General features: G+C 38.6%; 1 protein-coding gene across 3 annotated transcripts in view; it reads right to left on the reverse strand.

Moving 5' to 3' along the window:
• fgfr1a (fibroblast growth factor receptor 1a) overlaps positions 1 to 5,647 on the reverse strand; it is a 28,831-nt gene extending 23,184 nt beyond the window's left edge. For 2 of the 3 annotated variants that reach the window (XM_042420777.1, XM_042420776.1), the window contains exon 1: positions 4,993 to 5,644. The gene's annotated coding sequence lies outside the window, so the exon portion shown is untranslated. Of the gene's footprint in view, positions 1 to 4,992 lie in introns of all 3 variants that reach the window. The other variant, XM_042420778.1, reaches the window with a different exon arrangement.
• Positions 5,648 to 11,773: the final 6,126 nt, after the last annotated feature.

An 11,773-nucleotide genomic window follows, 5' to 3' on the forward strand; every position in this document is an offset into this window, starting at 1 on the left:
TACATTCAGAATACTGATTTGAAACAAATGCATTTTTACCCACAATATGTTCAACTCACAGCTCGGTGTGTAGGTTGTGTGTGTAGTAAGTGTGTGGTTGAGAGAGACAGAAACAGAGTGTGTGTGTGACAGTGAGGCAGAGTATGAAGTTTGAAGTGTAGCTGTAAATATAGTAGTGCAGTGTGTGTACAGTTTAGGCTTTTTGTCAGTGAATAAATGCTACAACTCTTGCTTGCTACTACTAATGAAAGCAGTTAGCCCCAAAGTTAGTGACAATGGGTTAGTCTAACCTGACTAGGCTCACTTCAGGTGAACCAGCTATTCTCATTTTAGTCACAATCTCTGTTGCTCCTAAACAAGAAAACAGAGAAATGTGTGTCTGCCTAGTTTCCCCTGACTTTTGCTCAGCACCTCTGCACTGTATTTATTCCTCTAGTCACTGTAAGTGTGAGTAAGTCTAGGAACAAAACCGTCATGCAACCAGACAGATTCACTTTCAAAACCTGACAGTCAATAAGAAGCCTGCTGTAAATGCACATTTGACATTTTTTTGGGCCTAGGACATAAGAAACTCACTCACGCAGAAGCTCACTATAACATTATATTTATATGTCATGTTTAACCTTGATCAATGTTAATGTAAATGACTAACAATAATATAATATAACAATAAAATAGAGCCCCTCTTCTGCCCAGTGTGTTTGACTCTTTGGCTGACAGTGCTGTCAGCAGCTGGGCAGGAGAAACGCTGCACTTAGATTTTATAACTGAACTAATACCAGGACACACACTTTTTATTTCTCTAACTGTGTGGAAATCTAATGTTTTCACATCACAGATGTTGAACAATAGCACTTAAGTCCCAGTGAAACAGAAGTCTGTACTGTGTCATTTTTACCTGGACGAGTGAAAGGTAAATTTACTTGTCTGAAGGACAAGTTCATGTCGAGCCCAGGGTTATGTCGGACCCTGGACTGTCATGACGAAGAGAAAATGCCATATCAAGTGTTCTTTTTTTTTGCTGCTAGACCTCTGTTAAGACTTGAAGGATGAACAGTGCCCTCCAAAACGGGGCACCGTGCAGTGAGTGGCCCTAACATGCACACCTGCTCGCATCATCACCTCTGCAGCATCTGGCCACAGATATTAACACTTGCCCCCATAACCCCTTGAGGAATTTGTTAAAGACCCAAAAAAACTACAGCCTGTTATGTGACACCCTTACAGAGAGACCGCCAGGCCATCACTTCCACACTCACAGATCTATCACCTAACAGTTGGTTTTGGTCCCAAGCCTAAAATGACCCCTGCAACCATTTGCTCCTATGAGCTGTCAATAAGTGTAAAACAAATGCTTGTTTTTAGAGGTTTTGTGCTCCAGTCAAGTCCAGCCTGAGAACACAACGGTGACTCTTAAAATCAACGTCGCAAATAGATCCAAAATATTAAAGTCCATTCTATAAGACAGCAACAACAACAGCAGCGCCACATCTGGGTCAAAGAAACCCCAAGTCGGTTTACGCTTTCACACAAAGTCATGTTCAGATGCAGCTGTGGTTTCCTTTAAGAGGTAATCGCTTGTGTGAGTGTTCATCACTGAAACAGTCATTGTGTTCCCCTCAAAACCAATTCAATTTCACTTTCCAAGAATGGTCTAGTGTTCCAGCAGCTGAGCTGGGTCAGGGGGGTCCGAGGGGGATAAAGAAGCTTGGTCATCGCGGCTCTGTAAGCAGTGAGTCAGTCTTTGGGAAGGCTCCAAGAAAGAGCTTCTGCTGCCAGACAGAAGGAACCGCAGAGAGCAGCCGACCACGTTCCCTAGGCCCTCGTCACTACGACAAGCGTCCGTAATTGAAAGAAGAGGAAGTTGCTTCTTCAGAGTATGACACAAAGCTTTGTCATCTTCAACTCCCATGAGAGTAAGAGTTAAACATACAAGTATTTCTTACTATCCACACACATGGAACACTCATCTTGAGGTCACTTTCACAGGCTGATATTACAGGTCAGATATGGGCCACATTTATTTTTGCTGAATTCAAGTTCAATCTAATTTCATTGTATTGGTGTTATTATACACACAAAAATGTTGCATCTGGTCTTAATGTGTTCAAAATACTATGTATAATAATTTCCATAATTAAGTTTACCATTACCTTGTACCTACTGTCATTTTTATAGTTTGTTGTTAGACATTTAAATATATATATATATATATATATATATATATATATATATATATATTCTCTTCAAAGCTCATCAATAACCAAATTTAGGGGATGTCTGCCAAAGTTTTTTTCACGTTTAATGTGTTTTTTTCTTCTTTTTTTATGAGTGAAGGTACTGTCCTGTAAAAATACACAAATAAGCTGATTTATTGTTTAGGCATTTAAGTAATTACTTGGACTTAATGAGAGCATTTACAAGTCTTTTTCATAAATCAAGACAACTTGCAATGCACTGCTTACACAGTTTATTAAAACTCCAGCAAGACTAGTAAATCTTTAAGACCCAGTATGATTCTAAATTAAACATGTTCAGACCAAGTTTTCCCTATTTTCTTAAGCCAGGTGAATGATTTAGGATGCGTTCTGTTTTACTGCTATGTCAGATAAAGGGAATACAATGAAGACATATTAGCCAACAGATCTGTCCAACCATTCAGTCCTGCACTGTGGCCACTGAGCTGCATCTACTGGGTGGATAAAATGCTCCTTGTTCACTTCCAACTTATGTAGGACATCAGAGCAAGTCTAAACCCCTCAGCTGAAACTGACACACCAACACCTGTCTATAAATGTGGTGTTACATTGCTTCTTTTTAATGCACATCCTTCTTTTCAAATTTACAAAGTCATCACCAGCAAATGTTGATGATGCAGGGAACACAGCCAGAGTTTTGTTGCTCAGTTTTTAAACCATTTTGCTTATAAACGTATAAAACCAAGATAGATTCAAATATACAAGAAAACCCAAGAAAAGTGATCTTTGGCAAACAGACAGTGACTGTGAGAGCACTAAAAAATACCCGCAGTTAAAAAGATTAAGACGTTTTGCTGAATTACTAAAGTAGTTGTTTTTAAGAGGGATTTCAACACCAAACAAATCTCATGTTTGGGAAAACCCAAATTGTTATTCCAAGCGCTTAAGAGATGACAACATTTAACTGAAAATCTCCCAAATAAAAAGGGGTTAAAGTAAACCATTTAGAACACGCAAGGCACATTTAGCTTCTCTCAATATACAAAGACAAAGGTTACAGGCCTAACCCGTAACATGGCCTGCACCATAATTACTGTTCACTGCCATCCATGCATAAAATTCCTCCGCTCCCAAATTCTGTAGCCCGTTCCCAGTTAACTGTGCACTCGCAGCCAGCAACAGGCCAGTCTGCACACGGCTGCAGTTTAGCGGACATAAGAGCATCAGACCATTTCCCTAAGGCTACTGTTTCCACAAAAACAGACACTTCTGTTTTTTTTTTCTTTGCAGCCACACAATCTGAATCAGTGGCTCGCCACCGGCGTGCCATGGAGGGAGATCAGGTGTCATGAGATTACACTCAAATGTAAAGACAATTAATGTTAAGCTGGCAGGCACGGTGCCATTTGGTTGACACTTAGATCCAAAGTGCCTTTTAGTACACTCAGTGCATATCAAGTGTTTACGTTTTCCCCCAGGGAGGTTAAAGCAGGATACAAAATCCAGGCCATTTTTTTTTTAAATATGCACAGAATAAACTGTACCTGAATGAAACCAAAACACCCAAACACACACAAGCAAATAAAAATCTAAACATCTTTAATATCTAAAATATCAATCTATATACTATCTATTAGAAAAATTTACTCTCAAACACAACCAGCAAGGAAATGTTTCATTTCTCACCAAATCTCTTGACGGTTTTAGCTATATTAAATACAATCACAGAGCTCAAGTGACAACAATTCTGTGCCAGGGGAGCAGCCTAGTAAATTAAAGGGCAGGACTATTCCTCACTTCCCATTACAAGGTTCAGGAGAGAACATTTTTTTCCCTTCTGGTGAACTCCCTGTGGACATGCCAGTTTTCTCAACCATCCATCTTCTCCCTCTCCCTTTATACCATAACATTTAGAGCTTTACATAACATCAGGCTGCCCCTCCAGACCCAGACTTCATGACAGATGTAACTTGGTAATGATGGCTGTCCCCTGAGAGTTTAAAGATGGAACTTCACTGCATTTCTGAATAAGTAATTTCTCCTGTTGTCTGAAAGAAAGAAATGTTGTGAGCTGAATTTAACTGAGAAGGTTTAAGAGAGTTTTGTCTGAGACTTTGACAGAGATGGACAATGTTAGACAAAACTAAGGATGGATGAGGTGATAGAGACCAGGAACATTTCTGCAGAGATAAAACAGAACTGAAAGCACGTCTGCAAAGATAATAGTTCAGATAAGTAAGTTACTATAGATCCAAAAAGCCAAACTGCATTGCTGAGGTTTGGATTTTATTTCTGCTTTCTGCTTTTTATCCTTAATTTAAGTAGTCTATTTTCAAATAAAGTATCCAACTCAATTAAAAGGTGCCTGCTATGTCTTAGATAAGAAAAGCAATTTTTAGAAGGACTATATTTGAAGTTGGGCCTTATGTCTTAATGTTTGTAACTTACCATGTTATTCTCAGCATGGAGGAGTCTGAGGTGTTACTATGCTTTCAACGTACTGTATGTATATAAATAAACATTAAGCTAATTTCCAGAGCTCAAACACATATATTAAGAATAAACAGGTGGTTGACTGACAGTAATGAAAATATCTGATAGTAAATTTGAGAGCCACAAATCTTTAATTAGCCCCTTTTTTAGGACTAAAGGTTAGCTACTCAGTGAAATCAAAGAGCTAAAGTTAATTAACTTACAGCGGGAAACATTTGCTAACCGGTAACACGTAAACATAAATGTTACAGTAAAGTGAGGCTAAATCAAAGACTGGAGGAATAATAAAATACTAACTCACCTTACTGGCGGGGGGCTGTGAAACAGCCAGTGTTGGTCGAGATTGGAGGCAGAAAAACTTTCCGAAAAACAGTATATCCAGACTTAAATGTGCGGCTCCTTTTATCGACGTTCACTTGCTCCAAAACTATCAACGTTTAGCTAACAAGTTGGCGCATATTTTTTGCCAAACTTGTGCGACAGAAGAAAAGACTGAGCGTCCCCCCACTCCGAAAAACCCAAATAATCAACGGAGCGTTAAGTTAAGTTGAGAGTTAAGTTGATAAATTTTCTAAATTGAAAGCTGTGCTGTGATTTCCTTTTCTTCTCTTATCTTACCTAGCTAACGCAAACTGGTCCAAACACTACGCTGAGTGCAGCCTATGCGGTGGTTTTTTGGTAAGTTAGTCCCTTTATCCCAAATCGTTTCGCTCACGATGAAATCAAGTCCTCGCACCTCCGAAAACTGTGTCCTAAAGTTGTTCAACTCACTCTAACAAAACATCCGAAAACAAGGTGTCGTTTGATGTTATATTCTCTCAAAGGAGAGGCACGACAATGAATCCTAGAAAGTATTTTGACCATTCCTGGCGGATAACTCTGTTAAACAACGAGAGTCCGGGCTGCTCCAAACCTCCCCCCTTCAATCTGAGAAAATGCGCATCATCCTCCGGACCGAGATCAAGACAGACAGAGTGACACACACAACTTCCGGCCTGGCATTTACAAGCAAAACACAGAGAGAAAAACACCGAGCACACTGCAGGGACACAAACTGCCTTCTCAAGCAGTGGTTAGCTGGATAATTTATGCAGAGCTGCATTAAAAAGATTTATTTACAGTCGCTGCTATTTTTCAGATGATTAGATCCATCTTTATCTCCTATACTATTGCACTTAATTGTTCACATTCTACAGGTAAAATATGAGTTAGATATTAGATATTTTTAAAAAATTAAAGGGGAAATATGTTGATGCCGTATGCCAGATTTGGATTTTGGAAGAATTGGAGCCTCAAAAAGTGCAACAATAGTTCCTTCAGTCCAAGAAATGAAGTGTGACAATGATACCTCCATCCCAGACAAATTCTCCCTGTCCTCCAGACAAAAGGCAAGTGGGGGTCAAGGTGCCATTCAGTGAGTGTTTGGTGGCTGACCGACCAGTAGGGCTTTGAACATCAAACCAGATGAAAACCCATGTGAGTGTGTATTTCCAAAAGCTGCATAGAAGCAAGCATACCTGTTGGTAACTCACATGGTGCCCCTTCCCTTATTTGTTGCCCCAGGTGACCGCTTATGTGGCCTGTGCCATGGGCTTGGAGGTGTTAATGTGTGGATGATGCATTTGTTGAGGATATGCTGTAATTAATGGTTCTTGTTTACAGTTATAATAGAAACACACCATTCAACCAAAACGGAGAGAGCACAGTAGTGTTGGTTTCTTATTCCAGACAAAATATTACCACATAACGGTGTTTTGTCTGTTTTACATACTTCTCACTTTTCATTGAGTATACATTGGAAATCATATAATGTTTGTCAAAGTTGTTTTATTTTGAGTTTCCATTCAAGTTATCTAATGAAAAAAAAAAACAGTTTTGTTTCTTAACCTCATGTCTCAGAGTGAGGGAAATCATCTGGAAATATTATTGACACTATTGCATTAAGTTTAAGTTTTACAGAATCAATTCACTCTATATTTAATGCATCGCCTGTTTCAACGTTATCTTTGCTGTTTTGCTTCACAAAAATGCAGCTTTTTTCCTCTTTGACGAAAGTGTGGCTATCATTTTGAAGACCCCATTTCCGGAAGTCCGACATTATTTAGGCTGTTATTTTCCAGCTTGACGCACGTTTGCTCGGGCTGGTAGAAACCTGGCTCCCCCTGCCATCCACAGCACCTCTACAGCAGAGCTTCAACAGCTCTGCACACCGCGCTCTTTGCATTGTGGGAATGGAGAACAACACTCAGACTACTGGTGGCACTGTAATTATAGTACTGCTGCATTACATTTCAAATGACACAGTGGATATAAATTACATAAACTCACTACAGATTCCACCCTGATCCCCACAAAACACTATGAGAAATAACATACAAGATAGCACATAAGAAATATTGATTAAATGTTCAGCAAGATATCTATGACGTAATTTAATTTAATTTTGACACACTATAGGCTTAATTTTTACTGAACACCACTTTTATACAGAAGAACACTTTAGGATACCTGAGATATGTCCCATGTAGACATAAAGGGACAATAAGATTGCATTTTACAAAGAAGTGAAACTCTTTGTGAAAACTTTGAGGATTACACTTTCCTAATTCAAAGTATATTGTACCTAAAAAAAATCTATGATAACACCGCAGCACAAGCTGATGAGAGAAGACGAAGGTTTATCAATGGAAGCAGATGTTCACTGACTGAGGGTGTGTGTAATAATATGAGTACAGGAAATGTGTTTTCTTTTCAGGATTTCAGATAACCAACATGAATACTAATTTAATGCTAGAAAGTAAGCACTTTCATCAACTTCCGTCTCAAAGCAACTATAAAATAGGTTTATTGTACCAGCGAAAAGATCATATGCTTTGGCAGCATTTCAAAGAGCATCAGAATTTCAAATGTATCTGCCAGCTCAGCACAAACATAGGTTTGTTCTGCCTGATCAAACACATAGTTAATGTCAGAGGAGCTCATATGGTCTTTGATTTCATATCACAATATGACAAATGATTGACGACTAAAGCTGCAGAGACACATGAAGCCCAGCTTGATAGTTAGATAAAAGAATGGGATGACAAAGAAACACATTTGGGTTTCAACATGTGTGAGCCTTTCGTCATGTGTGCAGCATCAACCATGTATGATGTTATCCACGAAATGATGTAATGTCATTTATTTTGAAGATCAATATTACAGAGTTACAGGTGAATACAACAAATAGTATCTCATAGAGTAATAACACAGGCCTCAATATTAGCTCCTATGAGCAAACACAGGAGGTCCTCGGCATGATATTACTTTGCATGTGGCTTTGACTCCTCCAGGTTAGATTAAATGTTTTGTGCTGCTAATCAGTCCTTGTAAAAGTCAAAAATTGGAGTCTAAACTGAAAGTTTGAGGAGAAATCACACAGAACAGTACAAAGTCTAAATAAAGCTTTTAAAATGTAATTCTGACCCATATATGAATCAAAATGCAAAGATTGTGTTTGGGTCCATTACAGTAGAGTTTTGGGGCTTGACAGGACAACTGGACAGGACTACTTTTTTTCATCTTGACTCTTAATACTATTTTCTGTATGTTGTGTGTTCTGTGTTATTAATACTGTAGCACTTTGAGTTTCACTATGAATGAAGAGTCTGGTACAAATTAAATGCATTGTTGTTGTTGTTGTTGTTTTGTTGTTGTTGTTGTTGTTGTTATTAAATGCTGTTCACTTTGTCATAGTCAAACACTAGAAGAAGGTTAGAAGGAGCGCACTGATACAGACATCACATGTGGGTGTAAGGCTATTGAAAAACAGCATAGATGAAAAGATGCCTGCACACTTATTCAAACCATAAACCTTTTATTTAAATGAACAATGTCTCAGGTTAGCTTAGCTTAGCACAAAGACATAGAAACAGGGGACTGGATTGTTTCTCAGCTGGGTACAGTGACTTTTCATCACCATGAGGTTGCCAGGAAGTCACTGCACGCAGCGATGAAATAGTCTGGTACATAACAACCAGCAATCTGTTGTTTTTACACTTCAATTTTTCATGAACTTAAAAAAAAAGATATAAAATGTTAATTAGTGAGTTTTAGAGGCGTTAGTAAGTGAATTTTGTCACCTTTCAACAGAGCCAGGCTAATGGTTTCCTCAGGTTTCCAGTCTCTGTGCTAAGCTAAGCTAACTGGCTGCTGGTTTAGCTCCATGTTTAGCATACAGACATGAAAGTGTTATCCATCTTCTCATCTAAGTCTTGGCAAGAAAGTGAATAAGTGTTGTTTTCCCAAAATATCAAACTACTTCTGTAAATTGTAATAATTTGTGATGCCAAAAGATATTTATGTTACATTGTAAGATTGATGCAATTTGGTTGGAATCTCTGCTTTTAACATCTCTAAACAGCCTTTTTTGTCAAATGTACTTTGAGCTCAAATTAACCTCAAACTTCAGAGAGCGCTGTTATTCACGAAGCAGATGGAGTGTGAATCTGACAACCGCATACATACCAGAGTAAAACCAAACATGTTTATTAGGGTAACTAATAGTGAGAGTTAAATGTGCATGTGCTGCAGTCAGCCACATCTTACGATTTCAAAGCATCAAAACATGGCTGAGAGGATCTTTGATGCAACAGCAGTTTGAAATTTTACAGACATTTATTGTGCCATCAGTGTCACTGACAGAGATTCTCCTGAGTTCAAGCTGTTAAAGATAAAAATGAAAAAAAGTTCTGAATGAAAGGACATAAAACCTTGACATAATTCATAACATATGATGATGGATATTTGTTTTTTCTTTTGGTTACTTATTATTTTCCTTTGTTGAAAGGGGGTGAGTGACATATCTGGAATTTTGGAAACCTCCACTCCGGTTTGAACTGTGACAGTTTTGGCTGACAACAAGACAGATGAATTGCAGACTAATGAAAGTAACGGCAGACCAATAAAAGATGTTCTTGGGTTTTTTATTGCAACACAGGAGACACACTGTCTATACTTCTACACCAGATCACTTGCAAAAGAAAGAGAATGAAAGAAGAACTTGTGTTATGTGGAGATAATTTGAAAAAGCTTCCCTGATTAATCATTAACCTGTATCTGTGATGTTTACATGCCACGGTAACTCAAGAAACATACTGGCAAGTTTACTGTCAGGACGTAACTGAGAGGTTAATCCAATGCTATAAAATGAGAGCTTAAAGTTTATGATTTTAATTAATAATTACACAGTGCAGTTAGGTAATACTGAAGTTATTGCCTAACAAGACTATTTATATTAGTCATTTACATAGTCAGAGATAGAGCCGAGACTGTGTAGGATTTAAAGTCAGTTGAACAAAAGCTTAGCCTAAACACAGTCTGTTTTAAGATGAGGTGGGGCATTTCTGATCACTCCTCATTCCTTTCAGCGTAAGGAAATGTGCCGGACACTGTTAAAGCCAGGAATACCTTATGCAAAAGCAAACTGAAAGCAGGCTAAGCCGCACATCAGCATGAGAACAAACAGAGAGTCATGCAATGCCCAGAGTGAACAATATCTGCCCCAGAGTTGCTTTGCATGATGATTTCCCTAGCAGCTTCTTCATCGCCCCAAGGTGGTGTTTTATTGTCCGCGCTCTTCGTGTTTGCATTCCATTGTTACTGGGCAAGTACAAATATCCTCTTTTCATGCACAAAAACCTCAGACAGGGCCTTCCACTACATCGCCTGAGCCCAGCCCTCATCCATCCATCAGCGGTGCCCCTAGTCCTACACACAGGGCCCCCCAAGCTCTGCTCACCACCCCCAGCCCGGTCTTTGACATAACGCTGTTGTGGCTTTCCGGGCCTTTATGCTGTCTGTTGTCTGAGGCAGATTGAAGACCCTTTGTGTGCGTCAGCCCCTGTCCTGAGTGGCCGGGAGGAACCTGCTGGGCTGCGAGTGGAGAGACAGGAATGCGCATATGAATGGGCCAGTGTGTGCCGGGCACCTGCTGACAGAGGGACGGCGTGCCTCTATGAGTCTTAGTTCATCAGCGTAACCATCTTGTTCAATTACACGTTCAGCACGGTGTTGCGTTCCCTGGTCATTCACACTGAATGGGAGTATTGTCACTGCAGTTGCGGATATTTTGCGGTTTGCTGCTGCAGAGCAGCTCTTAATGAATGTGGTGGGAGCGGCATTGTTCAAGGTGTAAATGATTAACACTAAATGCAGCTATTTAGCTCTGCCCTCCTGTTGCACTCTGGCAATGGGGTTTGATTGATCTGATTTGATTCATACAGAAAGAGGGCTTGCAGGGTCTTGTCTCTGCCTTCTCTTACGCTCCATACCTGACAATGAATGAATCAAAGATGACCTGATATATTTAAGATTCAGCTTTAAGTGTAACTCTTATCCAGTTCCCCAAAGTCTTTGTTTGACCATGTAAAAGAAATTTTGAAAGCTGAAATGGTTTTTTTTTCTCATCTTAATATTATAGCATTTGAAAACTTTTAAAGATCTATTTTTTTTAGCATTTTGCCTTGATCCCTTCCTTTACTTAAGTAAAAGTAGCAATAACACTCTGTAAAAATATATTCCAAATACTCAATTACAAGTAAAAGTTCTGCATTTAAAATATTACTGAAGTAAATCACTTATTACTTCAGCAGCATGTATATAAAGTATTAAAAGTAAAGTACTCTTAATGTAGAAAATGACCTTGTGTGAGTGTCATACTATAAATTATATTATAATATTGGAGTTATATTAACACATTCATGTATAAGCAGTATTTTAATGTTGTAGTTGGTGGTGCGAATTTTAACATTTTATATATTGTTGGGTAGTTCTAATACAATGCAACTTTTGTAAAAGTTTATTATATATTTTGTGTATAAACATGTAATCTATAAAGAAGTAAGAACTATACCTGTCATATGAATGTAGCGGAGTAGAAGTTATAATATTTTATCCTGAAATATGGCGGAGTAGAAGTATAAAGTAGCATGAAATGGAAATCCTCAAGTACAAGTATCTTAAATGTACTTGAGTAAATGTCTACCAATGTACTTCATTGTACTCATCTAAATATAAACACTGTATGTAGGGTGAATATTCAA

Source organism: Thunnus maccoyii, chromosome 9 (assembly GCF_910596095.1).
Source record: "Thunnus maccoyii chromosome 9, fThuMac1.1, whole genome shotgun sequence".
NCBI lineage: Eukaryota > Metazoa > Chordata > Actinopteri > Scombriformes > Scombridae > Thunnus > Thunnus maccoyii.